We start from the raw sequence: 18,162 nt of genomic DNA on the forward strand, positions 1-18,162 counted from the left end.
TCTAGGGGCCTGGGGAGGGAGGGACAGGATGAGGCCAGAGTGTGATCATGCAGTCCCTGGGCAGCCATGCCTGTGCAGGGGCCCTAGAGATGCACCCTGTGGACCCTGAGGAGGCAAGGGCTGGGGTGTCCCATATACCGCCCCTTGCTCTCCTGGTTGGGGGTTCCAGCTGTCATCCCAGCACTCTAGGAGGCTGAGGCAGCAGTGCAGCAAGGAAGCCTGACCCCGTTTCAGCACAAAACAAAAAGGGCTGGGGCTGAGCTCCATAGGGAGGTCCTAGGTTCAGTCCTATACAAACAGCTGGGGGTGCTATGCCTGGAGTGTTTGTTGACAGGCATGGGTGACATGGGGCAGTGTGACTCTGACCCTGAATCCTCAGCTCTACACTCAGATTTGGGTGGCTGGTGTACTGACAGGGCTCTGGGGGGCTGCCTGTGGGGCCGAGGCATCAAACTGTTCCCCTGCCTGGGCGACCTATATACGGCCACCCTGCCCTGGGCTTTGATCCTGTGTGGAGCAGAGTGGATTCTGTATTTCCCACTGCTGGACTGAATCCCGTGGCTTTGTCTCCCAGCACTGATGGAGCCTCCCTCCAGAGTGGGACAATTTAACAATGCTGATTGGCATCCCACAGAGCAGCTTCTGGGATGAGAGCCAGGGGTGGACTGGAGAGTCTGAGTCCTCTGCTGTGAAGGTCTCTGGGGCCCAGGGCCTGTGACCTCCAGGGCCGCTTGGCTCCAACCAGGCTCGGTGTAGCCCCTCTCTGGGGCCTCATGGGCAGCTGCATCTTGCCTGCCTGCCAGGCTGGCCCTGTCATCTGTGGCTCAGTGCCACGAAGTCAAGGGCCTCTTGGTCCTGGTGTTGTGTGGACACCATGTGCTCTTCCTGCGGCTGCAGGAGTATGGAGCTTCCCAGGTCCTGGGACTTACCGTGGGCAGGTACCAGGGGCTACTGGGTGTTCACCTGGTATTGCCCTCTAGCCTCTGCCTGGTTCTGTGTCTTCTATTCTCCCCAGCATGGCCAGCGCCATACCCCTCAGGCCATTAAATCAGGACACTCAGACCCCAGGAAACCTCACGGCCCCCATGGGTGGCAGCAGAGGGGTGCCCTTGGGGCCCGGTCTCCCTCTGCTCCTCTCCTGTGGCACTTAACTGATGGTGCAGCCTGTCTACAGGTCCCCAGTGCCCACCCCCCATCTCTTCCTGCATTCTTGGGGTCCCGGCCCACTCTGCTCTGCTTGTCCATAGAGCCCAGTTCTGGCTCTTGCACCCCAGCTCCTCAGGGGATCTGTGGCTGATCCTGTCCTCTGGGGGCCCAAAGGAGTGCCTGGCCCTGGGGGACCACACAGATGCATCTGCTGACCCTCTGAGTGCTGAAGTCTGCCGAGGTGGCCTGGGGCGAGTTGCTGGCAGTGTGGGATCCAGGCAGTCATCTCAGGCCTCAGCCTCCCAGAGTGCTGGGTTTCAAAGGTATGTATCACCATGCTCAGCTTCAGCTACTTTAATGGAGGCGCAGTGCCAAGGGGAGTGATGGCACCTCTTCCTGTAGAGGAAGAAGCACAGGTGAGAGAGATGACACTGTGTATCTGCAGCTGGGGCTCCCACCCGGAGACTCTGATAGCTCCATGATCCTCAGAGCCATTTTGCAGGCCAGCAAGGGAGTGGGAAGACCCCAGGGGTGGAGCTGCCCCACCTTCCCTCTTCCACCCTCAGACCGTCCCCTCCCCAGCCTGGGCTCCTTGGAGAAGTCCCTTCTAAGGGCCACAGGACCATGTGCTGTCAGGCCGGGGTGCAGGGAAGGCTGGACAGAGGGAGCAGGCTGTGCCCTCTGCCCTGACCACAGCGGGACTCTTACAGGGATCTGGACCTCCTTGCAGGAAGGGCAGGACCAGACTGGGGAGGAGACAAATAGGGAGGAGACCAACCCCGCCCCCAGCCTTGGCCACTGCCCCTTCTCATGAATATGCATGAGGTGGCTGTTCCCACCCCCCTCAGGCACTTATCTCTAGTGGTGAATAGTGGTGCTATTGTGGGCAGGGCTGCAGAATTTTAATGACTTGCAAAATATAGTTAATTATGTAAAAAGACATCTTCTGCACTTTTTCATGTAAATGAGACAAATTAATTGGTGTTCTGCGTTCTGAGAGTGCTCAGTCCCGGGGAGAGGGGGTCTGTTGGGGCTGTGAAGGAGGCGCTTGCCAGACAGCAAGGTGAAAGAGGAGAAACAGAGAACGGTAATTTCTGATCCGTTTAATTAATCCCATCGCTAAACCGCTTGGGGTTTGTAACTCAAGCCGTGAGAAAGCTCAGGGCGAGGGTTCTCGCGGCTCTGCTGGCGGTGAAGAGCTGGGAGCCCGGGGGGCTGCAGGGGAGAGGCTGGGGCCAGGCTTGACTGGGGCAAGGGGCACCAGCTCCCCATAGTGCCCCAAGGGTGGGTGGCATCGGGTCATGTGGGGGGCTGGGCTGTCTCCAGGTGAGTCCGAATTTCGGGGTTAGGACGTCTGCCACTGTGAGGGCCTGGACAGAACACACGCCTCTCTGCGGGTACAGCAATACCAGCAGGGAGCCATGGCAGGCCATGCAGGTCCACCATCCAGTTCGGTTGCCTGGAGTTTGAGGATACCCTGGGTTTCATAGAGGAACCCTGTGTCCAAAAAGAAACCCAGAACAATAAGAAACTAAAAGGCCAGTGGGCATGGAAAAGACAGCAGGGATATGCCAGCCCTGCCGCAGTGAGATAGCCCCACCCAGCCACCAGGATCGAAAACACAGCGACCAGTGCTGCTGAGGACACAAGGTCCCTCGCCCTGTGGTGCTGTCACATGGTGCGGCTGTGCTGCAAACAGTTGGGTGTTTTCCTAGAGGTTAAGTGTGGGCTTGCTGTGTGACTCAGGAATTCCATTTCTGGGTATAAGCTTGAAGAACTGAAAGCAGAGTCTCAAAAGGACATTTGTCCACCCACATTTCCAGCAGCATTATTCACAAAGGGTGAAGACTCAAGGGCCCACCAAAGCAGGGACAGATAAACAGTGTGGTCCATCCACACAATGGAATATTATTCAGGCATCAAAAGGAAGGAAATTCTGACCTATGCTACAAGTGGCAGAACTTTGAGGGCATTGTGCCGAGCGAGATAAGTTAGTCACAAAAGAATAGACACTGTCTCAGGCTACCCATATGTGGTCCCAGGAGAGACAGAGCCCAGCTCCACAGGGCCCAGAGAAGGGTGATGAGGAGCTGTTTTTAAGGTGTTTAGAGTCTCAGGTCCAGGCTGCACAGCTTCTGTCCACCTCTGAGTCTCAGCAGCATTAGCTGGCCCTGGCCCAGGCCCAGGCCCAGGCCTGCACTGGCTGAGCAGGATCCCCCTCCCCTAGGCATCTGGCTTCCATGTGGCCTCGGCAGCGCAGCGGGGCCAGCTTTGGGGGGCAGTGTGGCTGCTCCCACCACGGTTCTCTTGCCCCCTTTCCAGCCCTGCTCAGCTCAGCTTTCTGAAGCTCCTAGGCTGCCTCAGGGTGACCAAGGCACAGCCAGCCTGGGCCACTGCCGTCCTGGGAACCTCGGTGGGAGGCCCAGTGCACAATGGGCTTCTATCTCAGGGGAGAAACCAGACCGCTCGGCTCAGCGCCCAGCAGCACCGTGTCTTTATGCCAGGCTGCCCTGCAGGTTCCTCTTAGGAGGAAACCTGAGCTGACCACCCTGCCCGGAGGCACGGTCCCCTCAACACTCCAACAGGCAGCACAACCCCCCAACCTGAAACCTGGGCTTGGTGGGCCTCCCTGCCACCCAAATGTGCCATGCAAGGCTGCAGCTGGCACCGGGGCCCCTGAGGAGGAGCAAGGAAGAGGGAGTCTCCCTCCCTCCGTCATTGGCAGTACAGGGAAGCTCTGCTTAGGGGACAGCTGTGTCCCCAGGATGCTCCTTCAGCCTCTCCCTGGGTTGGGCGTCAGAGTGGGGCCTGCTCAGCACAGCCTGGCCTGGGTGTCAGGACCGAAGCTCAGGCTGCCAGGGACAGGGCTGCCCAGAGCTGCCTGGGTACAAGTTGTGGTCCAGGGCCCTGCAGGGCAGTCACAGGGGCTCCGCAGACCAAAGAGCAGGGTCGCTCACTAAGACCAAGTGACCACCATCCAGCGGGATTTTGAGTGTGGACGTCCTTAGCATGGATGCCCTGGTTTCCTCCTGCTTGTTGCTCCTGGGAGCGACACCATCAGATCCAGGAGTCACAAGTAGACCCCAAGGAGGCATCAGCTTATGTGGGAGAAACTTGCAAGGATGCAGTTTCTCATGGAGACTCAAACTTCTGGGTTGGTATAGCCCCGAGTGCCCAGGTGCACTATCTCTGGCTTGGCGCTGCCAAACTTCTGAGCAGATTCAAATCCGGATCACTGCACAATATGAGGTTAAAAGCTAGCATTCTGGCTAACACACAGCCCTGCCATTACCAGTTACCTTGATCACACAAGGAAGGGCTTGTCCTCGGGTGGAGCCCTGCGACCTAATCCATGTCCAGGACTGCCTGCTGGGCTCTCCCCAACCCAGGTGCCCTTTGTAGGCTGGGGGTGAGGCCCCTGAACAGGGCCTGTTCCTCTTGGCATTCCCAGTGTGGGGTTAGGGAGACCTAGGAAAATAGAGGGGAGGGAAGGGCAGAGGAGAGGAGAGAGGAGGGGAGAAAGGAGAGGAGAGGAGTGGGGAGGGGAGGAGAGGAAAGGAGAGAGGAGGAGACAAGAGGGGAGGGGAGGAGAGAAGAGGGGAGGAAAAAAAGGAGAGGAGAGGAGAGAGAAGGGGAGGAAGGAGGGGAGAGGTGAGGGGAGGATAAGAGAAAGGGAGGCAAAAGAGAGGAGAGGAGAGGAGAAGAGAGGAGAGGAGAGGAGAGGAGAGGAGAGGAGAGGAGAGGAGAGGAGAAGAGAGGAGAGGGGAGGGGAGGGGAGGAGAGAAGGAAATTGCTGCTGGGCCAGGGCCGGGAGCCCAAGCTTAGGAAACCCGCGGGACCAGTCCCCTGACTTCCAGGGCTTCTCTCCAGCTTGAGGATGAAGGGTGTCGGTGTGAGCAGGCAGCTGTGAGCTGGGTGTTGCACACTAAGGTACAGTGATGCATTTCAGAGCCCTGCAGAGTGGGACGAGCTCTAACCCATTCCTGCCAGCGTAGCTGTGGACAAGGGTTGGTTCTGTGTGCATGGTGCAGCAGCGTACACCCTGGGGCAGCTTCCTGTTTCTAACTGGACTCCCTGGACAGGAGCTCTGCAGCTAGGTGCCTTTTGTCTTTGCAGCATTCCGGTCCACAGGTATAAACCTGGACAGCTTGCACCGTAGCTGGCCCAGGCCCTCTGAGCTGTCACCTCTGTCCTTTGCATGAGGCGTCATCCCATGGAGCAGTGTTGTTCCCCACTGTCCCCAAGCCCTTCCTGGTTGTGTGAGCCAGGCATGTTGGTATGACCCGGGATGCTGGTTGCAGTGCCGTGCAGGCCTCCTTGGCTTTTGAGCCTTTTGTCTTGTGACAATAGGGGTTGATGTCTTTTGGATGCCGCTAATCTTTTGTGTCGCTGTCACAAATATTTCCTCACCCACCAGGGCACTTATCTTGTAGGGGGAAATATTGGAAGATATTTCTCAGCCATGGAAAGTTGCTAATATTCACGAGCCACTCACATCTGACAGGGCTGCCCTTGGCCTATGGGGCCCAGGTCACATCACACCTTGCCCAGCAGAAGGCAGAGGGTCTGATGGGCAGGGAGTCCTTGCACACACCTGCCTCTCCTTGGCCACTTCCTGTGTGACCAGGAGGCCCCCGGTTCACCCAGATTCAGCCAGGTGAGGGCAGCTGGCTCTTTGCTCTGGAGCAATTCCTGCCCACACCAGGGTTCCAGGTTGCTCTAGGTGCTATGCAGTGCCATGTGGTGCCCATCACATTGTGGACAAGGTGGACCATTCTGCACCTTTGGGGTGATGCTCTGAGCCCCTCAGGGTGGGAAATGGCAGAGCAGCTGCACTGAAGCCCTTACATGTGTTGGGCAGAGCCAAGATGAGCCCCTGACATGTCCAAGGTGGGTGATCAGGAGGGGCTCAGTGAGGGGCACCTGGCTGGCTAGAAACTATAGTCAATGGGGAGACGGGCCTGGAAGAGCTCACCCTGTGGAAGCTCACCTGTCCCCTTCCCAAGCTGTGGGGAGGGAGGTGACCAGGTCCTCAGCCTGAGCCTAGCAAGGGGAAATAGGGTACTCTCTGTGTATTCCCTTGCAGCCTGGAACTTGGGCTCAGAACCAAAGCTGGGTCATCCTGGGATGTCAGCCTGGATGGCAGTGGCCCCGAGTCACAACCTGGACCAGGCATCTGCCTGTGGACCTCAGCTTGCCAGGGCCTCGTGGGGGTGGGCAGGCTGGCCCAAGTCTCCTGGCACAAAGCCCTGCTATTCTGGGCCACAGCACCCAGGGCTGAGCGTCTGTAGGTGCTCTGGGAGCAGTGATGGGGACAGCTGTGGCCATGCTGCTGTGGCAGACCCAGGGCGTGGTGGGCATGTCCTCTTGGGTTCTCGGCTCTGTGCAGACCATACATGAAAGAGGACCTCGGCTCCTCCCAGCCTTAGAAACTAGAGTTCCAGGTCCAGCTCTGATGCCCTGGCCATGCCTCAAGGACCCCCTCACCTAGGCCACTTGGTTCCTGCTGAGCTCTTGTCTGGCTAGCCTCAGCCTCCAGCCCAGGACACCTGCCACCAAGCCACTTTCCAACGGCAGTGAGCTCGAGAGAAGAATAACAACCCTGGGCAGTGGGTGATTCATCATTTAATTAAGGAAATGCTCTTTACTGGGCAGAGCCAGGTAGTCAAATACCCACGTTCAAGCATTAAGAATAATTCTCTCCTGTGTCCGTGAGGCTGCTGCAGAGCTGGCAGGAGGGGCACTACTTCCGGTCCTAGAGTTGCTGTCATCACTAGGATGTGAAAATCGGTGCAGTTCACTTATTTTGTTTTGTTTTTTGAGACAGGGTCTTACTATGTAGTTCAGGCCGGCCTCAAACTTGCAGGGATCCTCATGGCTCCGCCTCCTGAGTGCTGACCTTACAGGAGGGTGCCACCATGCCTAGAGGTTTTTTTTGGTTCAGTTTTGTTTTGTTTTGTGGAGACAGGGTCTCACTGTGCAATTCAGGCTGGCCTCGAACTCACGGTGATCCTTCTGCTTCAGCCTCCCAACTACTAATCACAGGAATGTGCCACCAGACTTGGCTTCATTCAGTGTTAAACATTTAATCAACTAGAAAAAGGATCCATTGGATTCTTGAAATCCATAGTCTGTTGTTCCTTAAAATATTAGAAGCCTTAGGCTGGGATGTCACTCAGTGTGGTACAGCATGTGCCAGGAGTATGCAAGGCCCTGCTTTCATCCTGAGCAACACACACACACACACATGTGCACACTGCTAAAGGAAGTCTTGGCTGGTCAGGTTAGGAGCTGCAGGTCAGGTCTGTTCCCAGCTTTGGGGCTTCCTTGTGGTTCCTTGTGCTGCCTCAGGCCCATTGTACTGGGCACCACAGGGCTGGAAAAGGCTCAGCTATTCTATCTGCTCCCCAGGTTGAAGCCCTGGCCCCTGTTGGTAGCAGCCAGGACAGCTCTGGACAGAGTGCAGGGTGACCCAGCCAGAGAGTTCGGGGGGAGGAGCCATGGCCCATGGCCCAGGGCTCAGGGCATGCCTTCCTCTAGCTCGGCAGCTCCTGCAGCCTGTGATGTGGACCCTGTGCCACGCGAGGCCCCAGATGTGGGTGATTCCAGTGCAGTGGGTTCTCCTGGACTGGACACACAGCTGCCCCTAAAGCCCAGCAAGCTGAGGCCTTGCTGCAGGAGGGGTTGCAGCTCAGCAGCTTTCCTGGGCCTCCCAAAGTGAGATCCTTTCTAGGAAGGGAAAGTGCACCTCAGCTGAGCACAACCATCCTAAGCTGCTCAGGATGCCTCAGTCCAGGATGCCTGAGCCCAGATGTCTGTGGCTCATCCCATGCACCCCTCATGGGCTCCCATCATCTTGTTCATGGTGGGAGTGTGGGAGTGAGAACTTTACCTGAGCTGACGTGAAGTTTCCCTCTCTCTGTGTGGTCTTGGGTGCCTGGTGCCATGTGTATGGGCACTTGCCCTTGTGGGCACAGGGAGACCGCTGTCCTTGAGCACATCTACCCAGGCTCTGTTCCCCAAAGCAAGGTCACAGGATGACACGCTGAAGTCTTGAGATCCCTTGTTTGCCCCATTTTTCTGCCTGCAGGGAACCCTAAAACTCAAGAGGCAGGGACCTCTGGAGCTTCCAGTGTCACCTAACCAGAAATCTCACCACTGCCAACTTGAAATTCATTGCTCAGGTGAGAGCCTTTCCTTTCAAATGGTGCCAGAGAGGATCCTCCATCACTGTGCCGCTCCCAGGCCCAAGTCACATCTCATCTTTCACCAGCACTGGTGCTGTCAGCCTCCAGTCCACCTGCGGCTGATCCAGAACTGGCAGAGGACCACGCTGTTGGAGGCAGCCGCTCCATGTGGCCTGAAGGTGGGGACTGTGGCCAGGTTCCTTCCATCCCCAACCTGGGACAGCACACAGGGCCCACAGGTACACTGGAGGCCAGTGCCCTGGTGTGAGGAAAATGGGCCAAGGGCTGTGTCTTTGCTAGAATTTCTGAGTTTTCAGGTGCTTAACTCAAGCAGTTTCTTCTCCCTCTCTGTCCCTAGACAGGGCGTGACCCAGAGCCTGGAGCAGGCAGCGCAGGGTTTACCCCTCCACAAAACCTTGCACTGTGCTGCCTGTGAGACCAGGTCACATGCAAGGGATCAACACAGCATTCTGTATGCAGAGTCCCCCAGTGCGCTGCTGCTATTTTTCAGATTCAAAAGAATTACTGCATTATTCTTTTGCAAATGGAATTTAAGTCTTTTCTTGGTTTTGGTCAAAATTAGCTTTTAAAAAAATTGTTGGGAAGCTTTTAGTACCATTATCTGAATATATTATACTTAGGAGGACACAGAGCGTGCATGTCCAGTTATGACAGTGTCCAGGGAGTGACCACATCGGGGTGCTCAGCACCTGGGCACGAGAGGACACTTCCAGTTCTCAAAGCCTCCGCCACCCTGGAGAAGGTACCCTCCTCCCACATCTGTCCCCGAGAAGAATTTTGCCTGTCTGAAAATGTCCTATCCATGCAGTAGCCTGGAAGGAAGCTTCCTTGCCCCTTACAGAGTTTGTGGGATACAGCTATGCTCTGTGATTGTTCATCAGTGTGTGATATTCTTTTTTTTTTTTTTTTTATTTAAGAGGAAAAAGAGAAAAACACAAAACAAAACAAAGCAGTGTAAGGTTACATATAATACAGAACTACAAAAAAAAGCATAACAGTAAGAAATCACCTGTTAATAGATTACATATTATCATCTTGGAAATAGTTGCTCAAATCACAGTATCAAAGAATACAAAGTAGACATTCAAACAGAGAGACTACAAACAGCTGTGTTTAATGATCCAAAAACATTAATATAGTCAGCTATTCAACATCCCTATACACACTTGCTGTTATATCCGTTAGAGCTCTTTTTTCCCCTTCCTCTCTTTTTACAACAAAATTTACACATTTTAGATTTTATTACTCCTTAGTTCTTATTACTTTTTTGGGGGGGGAGAATAAAGTCAAATATGGCAGAACAAAGCTGTCAGTGAAAACCAAGGATAGACTTAGCACATGATGTAGAACAGAGTATACGGTTATTAACAATAGTTATCAACGTTGTCTCTTGTTTCCTTAAAAAGATTTGTCTATCTCATTAGATATTATAAAGTTGGACAAAACAGTAGAGAACAAGACCAATAAAACTTAGACATTGTAAACATTACAGGACTTCCAAAGGAGACAATAGTCAAACCAGAATGGGCATCTTAGTGAATCTTACTGCCTTCAAAGTAGTTGCCTATACCCTCGGACCTGATACTATCCCACAGAATGGAACAGAGTCTAATCAGTCAAAACAAGATCGTGGGAGCATTACAGGACTTCAAAACAAGTTAATAGGAAATCGAAAAGAGTTACTATTATATATCCTAATTTTTTAAATTTTTCCCTTAATTAAAATAAACATAAGAAATAACTAAATAATTTTTTTAAAGAATAATAGTTACCATAGTGTCTGTCTTTTTCCTTGAGATATATGGATAAAACTTCATATACTATAGCTTCAAATATTTCCATATCAAGAAGCCCGGAATAAAGCCTTTCTAATTAATAAGTGAAAATTTTATAAGGCTTCAAGGCCACATAATGGGGAATCATGATTGCCACATATTTTCATATATTTGAATCATTACTTACATTAGGGAAACTATTCGGTATTCATACATGCGAGATTGATTTATTTCACTTATGAGTATGGTCTCAAGCTGCGCCCATTTATTGATAAATATCTCAATGTGATCCTTCTTTATAGCTGAATAATATTCCATTGTATAGAAATACCACAACTTTTTTATCCATTCCTCAGTTGATGGACACTTGGGTTGTTTCCAAGATCTGGCGATTACAAATTGTGCTGCTATAAACATAGGTGCACATAAATCACTGTGGTATGATGCTTTCAGTTCTTCTGGGAATATGCCTAGAAGTGGAATAGCTGGAATAAATGGGATTTCCAATCCCAACTTTTTGAGAAACCTCCAGACAGACCTCCACAAAGGCTGTACCAGTCTACACTCCCACCAACAGTGCAGGAGAGTTCCTTTTTCCCCACATCCTCTCCAGCATTTGTTGTTGTTGGTTTTCTTGATCCTGGCCATTCTTTCAGGAGTGAGATGGAATCTCAGTGTGGTTTTAATTTGCATTTCTCTGATGACCAATGATGATGAGCATGTTTTCATATATTTATTTGCCATTTGCATTTCTTCATCTGAGAATTGCGTATTCATCTCAGATGCCCATTTTTGGATTGGATCTTTGAATTTTGGAGGTCTGAGTTTTTTTAATTCTTTATATGTTTTAGACAAGAGTCCCTTGTCTGAGAGAGAGTTCACTAAAATCTTTTCCCAGTTTGTGGGTTTTCTTTTCACTATGCTGGAGATTTCTTTTGACATGCAGAAACTTTTTAATAAGATGTGGTCCCAGTTATTGATTCTGGGAAGTGTTTCCCGTGCGGTTTGAGTCCTGTTCATGAATTCTCTACCTACTCCTATGTCTCCAAGGTTTCTACCCACTTTGTCTTCCAATAGATTTAGTGTTTCTGTTTTAATATTCAGATCTTTGACCCATTTAGATTTTAATTTAGTACATGGTGATAGACATGGGTCTAGCTTTAGTTTTCGGCAAATGGAGAGCCAGTTTTTCCAGCACCATTTATTAAAGAGACTATCGTTCTTCCAGTGAACCTGCTTGGCTCCTTTATCAAAGATAAGGTGGTTGAGTGTGTTTGTAGTTGTGGTTGTATCTTCTAATCTATTCCATTGATCTTCGCCTCTGTTTTGATTCCAATACCATGTTGATTTTACTACTGTTGCTTTGTAGTATAATTTCAAGTCAGGGATTGTGATGCCTCCTGCTTTGCCTTTGCTGCTTAGAATTGCCTTTGCGATTCTAGGTCTCTTCTGGTTCCAGATGAAATTTAGGAGTGATTTCTCTAGATCTATAAGGTATGTTGATGGTATTTCTATTGGGATTGCATTGAATCTGTATAAGAGTTTTGGGAGAATGGCCATCTTCACAATGTTTGTTCTTCCTATCCATGAGCAAGGGATGTCTTTCCATTTTCTGAGATCATCTTCAATTTCCTTTTTCAGTGTATTATAGTTTTCACTGTGTAAGTCTTTCACTTCTTTCGTAAGAGTAATTCCTAAATATTTCATTTTTTTGCTTGCTAATGTGAATAGTCCAGTTTCTCTTATTTCCCTCTCTGTAATTTTGTTGTTCGTGTATAGGAATGCTATTGATTTCTGAGTATTGATTTTGTATCCAGCCACATTACTGAATTTATTTATTGTATCTAAGAGTATTTCAATGGAGTTTAGGGGGTCTTCTATGTAGAGTATCATGTCATCTGCAAACAATGATAACTTAACTTCTTCTTTTCCTATCTTTACCCCTTTTATTTCTCTTTCTTGCCTAATTGCTCTGGCTAGTACTTCCAGTACTATATTAAATAGGAGTGGTGATAAAGGACATCCTTGTCTTGTGCCTGATTTTAAAGTAAAGGCTTTCAATTTTTGGCCATTTAGAATGATGCTGGCTGTTGGTTTGTCATAAATGGCCTTTATTATATTGAGGTAAAGACCATCTATTCCAATTTTCTGTAGAGTTTTTATCATGAATAAATGTTGGACCTTATCGAAGGCTTTTTCTGCATCTATAGAAATGATCATGTGATTCTTATTTTTGGCTTTATTGATATGGTGGATTACATTTATTGATTTGCGTATGTTGAACCATCCTTGCATTCCTGGGATGAATCCCACTTGGTCATGGTGTATAATCTTCTTGATGATTTGCTGGATCCTATTTGCCAATATTTTATTGAGGATTTTTGCATCTGTGTTCATTAGGGAGATCGGTCTATAGTTCTCTTTTTTAGTTGGGTCTTTCTCAGGTTTTGGTACTAGAGTAATATTTGCTTCCAGGAACGACTTAGGAAGGATTGCTTCCCTTTCAATTTCATTGAACAGTTTGAGGAGTGTCGGCATTAGGTCTTCTTTGTATTTCTTGTAGAATTCTGCAGTGAATCCATCTGGGCCTGGGCTCTTCTTGGTGGGTAAGGACTTAATTACATTTTCAATTTCAGTAACAGAGATTGGGTTATTCAACAGTTTTACATCCTCTTGATCTAGCTTTGGCACTTCATATGCTTCTAAGAATCTGTCTATTTCTTCTGTGTTATCAAACTTTTGAGAGTAGAGGTTTTCGAAGTAGGTGTTGATGATCTTCTGTATTTCTATTGGGTCTGTAGTGATTTCTCCTTTTTCATTTCTTATTGCGTGAATTTGAGCTTTTTCTTCCCTCTTTTTAATAAGGTTGGCTAGGGGCTTATCGATTTTATTTATTCTTTCAAAGAACCAACTCTTTGATTTGTTGATTCTTTGGATTGTTTTCTTAGTCTCTATTGCATTGATTTCTGCTCTGATTTTTATAATTTCCTCTCTTCTTTTGGCTTTGGGCTTGACTTGCTCTTCTTTTTCTAGCTGTTTGAGGTGTAGCATCAAGTTATTTATTTGTATTCGTTCTGTTTTCCTGATGTGGGAACTCAGTGCAATAAATTTTCCTCTCAGGACGGCTTTCATTGCATCCCACAGGTTTCGGTAAGTTGTATCTGTATTTTCATTTTCTTTTAGGTATTGTTTGATTTCTTCTTTAATTTCCTCTGTGACCCACTGATTACTCAAGAGTGTGTTATTCAGTTTCCATGTGTTTGTGGGATTTTTGCAGTATCTTTTATCATTAATTTCTAATTTCAGAGCGCTATGATCCGATAACATGCAAGGGATGATTTCAGCTCTTTTGCACTTGTTTAAATATGTTCTGTGAGCTAATATATGGTCTATTTTAGAAAATGATCCATGTACTGCTGAGAAGAATGTGTATTCTGATGTTGTTGGGTGGAACATCCTGTATATGTCTATCAAACCCATTTGTTCACAGGTATGATTCAGTTCTGTTATTTCTTTGCTCATTTTCTGTCTGGTTGATCTGTCCCTTGGTGTCAATGGCGTATTAAGGTCTCCTGTTACAATTGTGTTACTGATAATTTGAGTTTTCATTTCTGTTAATAATTGTTTTATATAACTTGGTGCTCTGGAGTTTGGTGCGTATATATTTAAGATAGTTATCTCTTCCTCTTGGAGTTTTCCCCTTACAAGTATGTAGTGACCTTCTTTGTCCTTTATGGTCATTGTTGGTTTAAAGTTCACGTTGTCTGCAAACAGAATGGCTACTCCTGCCTTTTTCTGGATTCCTGCTGCATGAAGAATTGTTTTCCATCCTTTGACTTTCAGTCTGTGAGTATCCTTCTGGGTTAGATGGGTTTCCTGTAAACAGCATATGGTTGGATTTTGTTTCTTGATCCATTCTGCTAGTCTGTTTCTTTTGATTGGTGCATTGAGACCATTTACATTAATGGTTATTACTGTTAAATGCTGGTTAATTGTAGGAATGTTATCTCTCTGCTGTTGCATCTTTATCTTTCTGTTCTGTTTAATTATTTGCTTTGCTTAGTGGTTTTTTCCTTTGTGTATCTAAACTGTCTTTCAATATTTTTTGCAGGGTCGGTTTGGTGTTCATGAAGTTCTTCAGCTGTTCTTTGTCATGGAAGTATCGTATTGCACCATCTATTTTGAATGATAGTTTTGCAGGATATATCAGTCTTGGTTGGAAATCATTTTGCTTTAGGATCTGGAATATTTCACTCCATGCTCTTCTTGACTTTATCATTTGTGCTGAGAAGTCTGCTGTGATTCTGATAGGTTTTCCTTTATAAGTGATCTGTCTTTTCTCTCTGACAGCTTTTAGTAATCTATTCTTGTGTTGGATTTCTGGGATGGTGATTATTATATGTCTGGGTGTAGTTTTATTTTGGTTATGAGTGTTTGGAGTTCTATATGCTTCACTGATCTTGATGTCAGTTTCTGATCTCATGCTTGGGAAATTTTCAGCTATTACTTCTCTAAATATCCGCTTGACATCCTTTATGTTGTCTCCTTCTCTTTCATTAATCCCTATCATTCTTATGTTATTCTTCTTTGCATCGTCTTGCAGTTGTTGAATTGTTGTTTCCTGATTCCTTGTTATTTTCAAAAGATCTTTCCTTTCCTGTTCACTAGCTGCAATCATGTCTTCAAGGTCTGAAATTCTATCTTCACTTTCATTAAGGCGGTTTTTACAACTTTCAGTGGAGTTTTTTATTTCCTGTATATCTCTGTGCATCTGCATTATGTATTCTGTTTGTTTCTTATATTGCTCGTCTAGGGATTCTATCTTTTTGTTTAGTTCCTCCAATTTTTTATCTGTGTTTTCTTTAGATATATTTAGAATCTCTTTCATTTCTTTTATCATTTCTTCTTTTATCTGGGAGATTATTTCGAGTTTGAATTTCTTTAAAGCTTCCTGGAGTTGTTTGTCAACTTCAGTAGCTATTATGTCCGATATATGAGGTGGATGGGATATATTTTCTTCTATATACATTGCTCCTAGGGTTTCCTGAGATGGGCTGGAGGTTTGAGGTTGTAATTTGGCCTTTCGTTTTGTCATTTTGTATATTTCTGTGTTTCAAGTGTTATTTGAAAGCTTCCTCAGGATCTGTTGAAAATCCCCTTCTATGCTTGGAGCTACTGAGCCTCTGACACCGCACTACCCCAAGCCATTGGGCCTGCAGAACCAGTGTCCCTCCTCTGCCTGCTCAGAACTCCGCAGTTCCAGACAAGCTGGGCCTCAGGGACACTGTGCGCCCACCTGCCCCTTGGAAGATCCACAGCTCTTCAATTGCAGCCGGGTTAGGGTGCTCTCCACAGGCCACAGTGCCTCAGGAGCCTGTGATCCCTCCCTGCTTGCAGAGATATCCACAGTCCTCTAGGCAAAGGAAGGGACTTCTGCAGGCACTCCAGATCTGCCCAGCTCCTCCTCTGCAGGCAGATGGCTAGGCGCGGCTGGGCTCGGGGGTTAGTGTAGGCCCGCCCATCCGTCAGGAGCTCAGCAGACTTCCAAGTGTAGCAGGGGGGGGGGGAGGCAGCTGTAGTGGCCTCTAACCCACTGCTCCACTTCACTGCACCCAGAAGCCTGGGGGGTCCGGAACCGTCTGAGATTTGGGCAGACTGTGCTGGGCACTCACCACAGGCTGAGGTGCCTCAGGAAGCTGCGATGCCTCTCTGCTTGCAGAAGTATTCAGTCCTTCAGACAAAGGAACGGGCTTCTGCAGGGACTCCGGATCCACCCAGCTCCTCCTCTGCAGGAGATGGCTAGGTGCGGCTGGGCTCGGGGGTTAGTGTAGGCCCGCCCATCCGTCAGGAGCTCAGCAGACTTCCAAGTGTAGCTGGGGGGGATGGGGAGGCAGCTGTAGTGGCCTCTAACCCACTGTTCCACTTCTCTGCACCCAGAAGCCTGGGGGGTCCGGAACCGTCTGAGATTTGGGCAGACTGTGCTGGGCACTCACCACAGGCTGAGGTGCCTCAGGAAGCTGCGATGCCTCTCTGCTTGCAGAAGTATTCAGTCCTTCAGACAAAGGAACGGGCTTCTGCAGGGACTCCGGATCCGCCCAGCTCCTCCTCTGCAGGAGATGAGTGTGTGATATTCTTGTACACAAGTGTACCACGCCTCAGGGGTGCAGCAGCTCGGGGACCCAGGACCCTTGGGCTGTGCACAATTTGGTTTGCTGTGCACATTATTAGCAGACCTTACATGCATCTCTGAAGAAATACGTACACAGGAACACAGGCACAGTATGAGAGGACTCCACTTCTGGTGGAAGCTGCCACTGTGTTTCCCAAAGCAGTCACACTGTTCTGCACACCCATCGTTGTCATTCGGGATTTCAGCCCTCTCCAGTGCTCTGCTGCTTGTTCAGCTCCAGCTGGGCTTGTGTGGCTGCTCTGGCCTTGCTCTTCCGGGGGTGATGTGTCTCTCTTATGTGCCTGGACACCTTCTCTCCGAGACCTGTGCTCTCTCTGCCCTCCCCTGCTCCCTTTTCCGGCTTTGAGTTCGCTTTATATTCTGGGCGGTCAGATATATGGACTGCAAATGACTTTGCTCATCACTTTTAACGGAGTCTTACGAAATGAGACTGCAGAGTTTGCAAACAACCATAGGGGTGACTCACAGTGAGACTTCAGCGTGTTGGAAAGTCCAGGGCTTCTGGTCGGGATGGGAAATGGAGGGAAGGTCGCAGCTGGTGGAAGCTTTGTACTCACTGCTTCTGGGGGTTATGAGGTCACACAGGCCTTGAGCAGGTAGCCTCTGCCCCCCAGGCCTTTGAAGTTCTAGCAGAACTGAGGGCACGTGCTGTTATACTACTGACTTCTCCTCTCTCGTTGGTTTCCCCACCTGGACAGTCAGGGTGTGGAAAACAACTCTCCAAGGACCTTCTGATCACAGCCAGACCTGGGCCTCTTCTGGGCATCTGGCAGTGGACCTGGGTGCCTGCAGCTTGGCCCCAGCTCCTGCTGAGGGAGGAGGTGGAGCAAGGACCAGTAAGCAAGGCAAGTAGAGATGACTGTCAAACATCAGAGAGGAACCAGAAGACAAAGTCCCCCAAGACCCAGGCATGTGCAAAGCCGAAAGCACAGGACCTGACTGGTTCAGACCTCATTTCTGTTGTGGTTTTGAATATATTCCACAGGGACTCACAGGCTATTGATAGGACATTTGAGTATACCTCAGCATAGTGTACAAATGGGGAGATGAACCGGAGGGCACAGTCCCACTTGGCTCCTGTTGTCTCCTAGTTCCCTTAGGTCTCACAGTGGACTCTTTACACCTGGTGGCTGCTGCACCTCAAGGCATCACCTCTGCCTTCTGGGAAGAGAGAAGCAGAAGAATGAAGGGCAAAAAGTGTGTTGTTCCTTATGGTCAGGAAAATAAAAGGTTTTCCTGGAAGCCTCTGGGGTTCCTGTGTGGTGTGGGAATTGCGGGGAGCTGATGGGGAGCCTACAGTGAGTTACTGGGACACACAGCACTGTGTCTTCGTGATTGCTGTCACTCCAGCTGAGGGCCTGCTGCTCATTTTTACTGAGACATAATACTTTACACCTTTATGGGTGCTGAGCTTTGACTTGGGACTTGTGTGCTTCCATGTGGAGGAAACTTGTCTTCAGGTTTCCTTTCCTGTTCAGCCTGCTCATTATCAGAGCGGACCAGGATTTGGAACCACGGCCTCCTCTGTAGCTTGATAAGTTTTGTTCTTAAAAATAACCCAAGTTTTAAAGATGATGGTTCTTTATGGAGTTCTTCGAAAGTTGTCTCTGATAATTTATGTTTTCTTAGGAAATTATGTAGTTTACAGAGTTAGATGAAATTTAAAAAAAAAAAAAACCTTGTACCAAATATCCTCTTGTAATTCACAAAATTGTCTTCTGTGTTTTGTGGATAACAGTGCTACCTTTCCTAGCAGTGTACATTTACACTTCCTGTGTTTCTCCTTTACTGGTGAAGCTAAGGTGTTATTTCTATTCTAGTTTAAATGTTTCCTCTTCTGTTT

The 18,162-nt window shown here is 48.8% G+C and overlaps 1 long non-coding RNA gene across 1 annotated transcript; it reads left to right on the plus strand.

Moving 5' to 3' along the window:
• Positions 1-2,159: 2,159 nt before the first annotated feature.
• LOC134473127 (uncharacterized) lies at positions 2,160-17,561 on the plus strand. Its single transcript, XR_010043227.1, has 3 exons — positions 2,160-2,233; positions 8,237-8,512; positions 17,411-17,561. It is a non-coding gene; the product is annotated as an uncharacterized LOC134473127 (long non-coding RNA).
• The last annotated feature ends 601 nt before the right edge of the window (positions 17,562-18,162 follow it).

This window comes from Cavia porcellus, unplaced genomic scaffold, assembly GCF_034190915.1.
Source record: "Cavia porcellus strain 051 isolate PalLab524CR breed Dunkin Hartley unplaced genomic scaffold, mCavPor4.1 scaffold_26, whole genome shotgun sequence".
Classification (NCBI taxonomy): domain Eukaryota; kingdom Metazoa; phylum Chordata; class Mammalia; order Rodentia; family Caviidae; genus Cavia; species Cavia porcellus.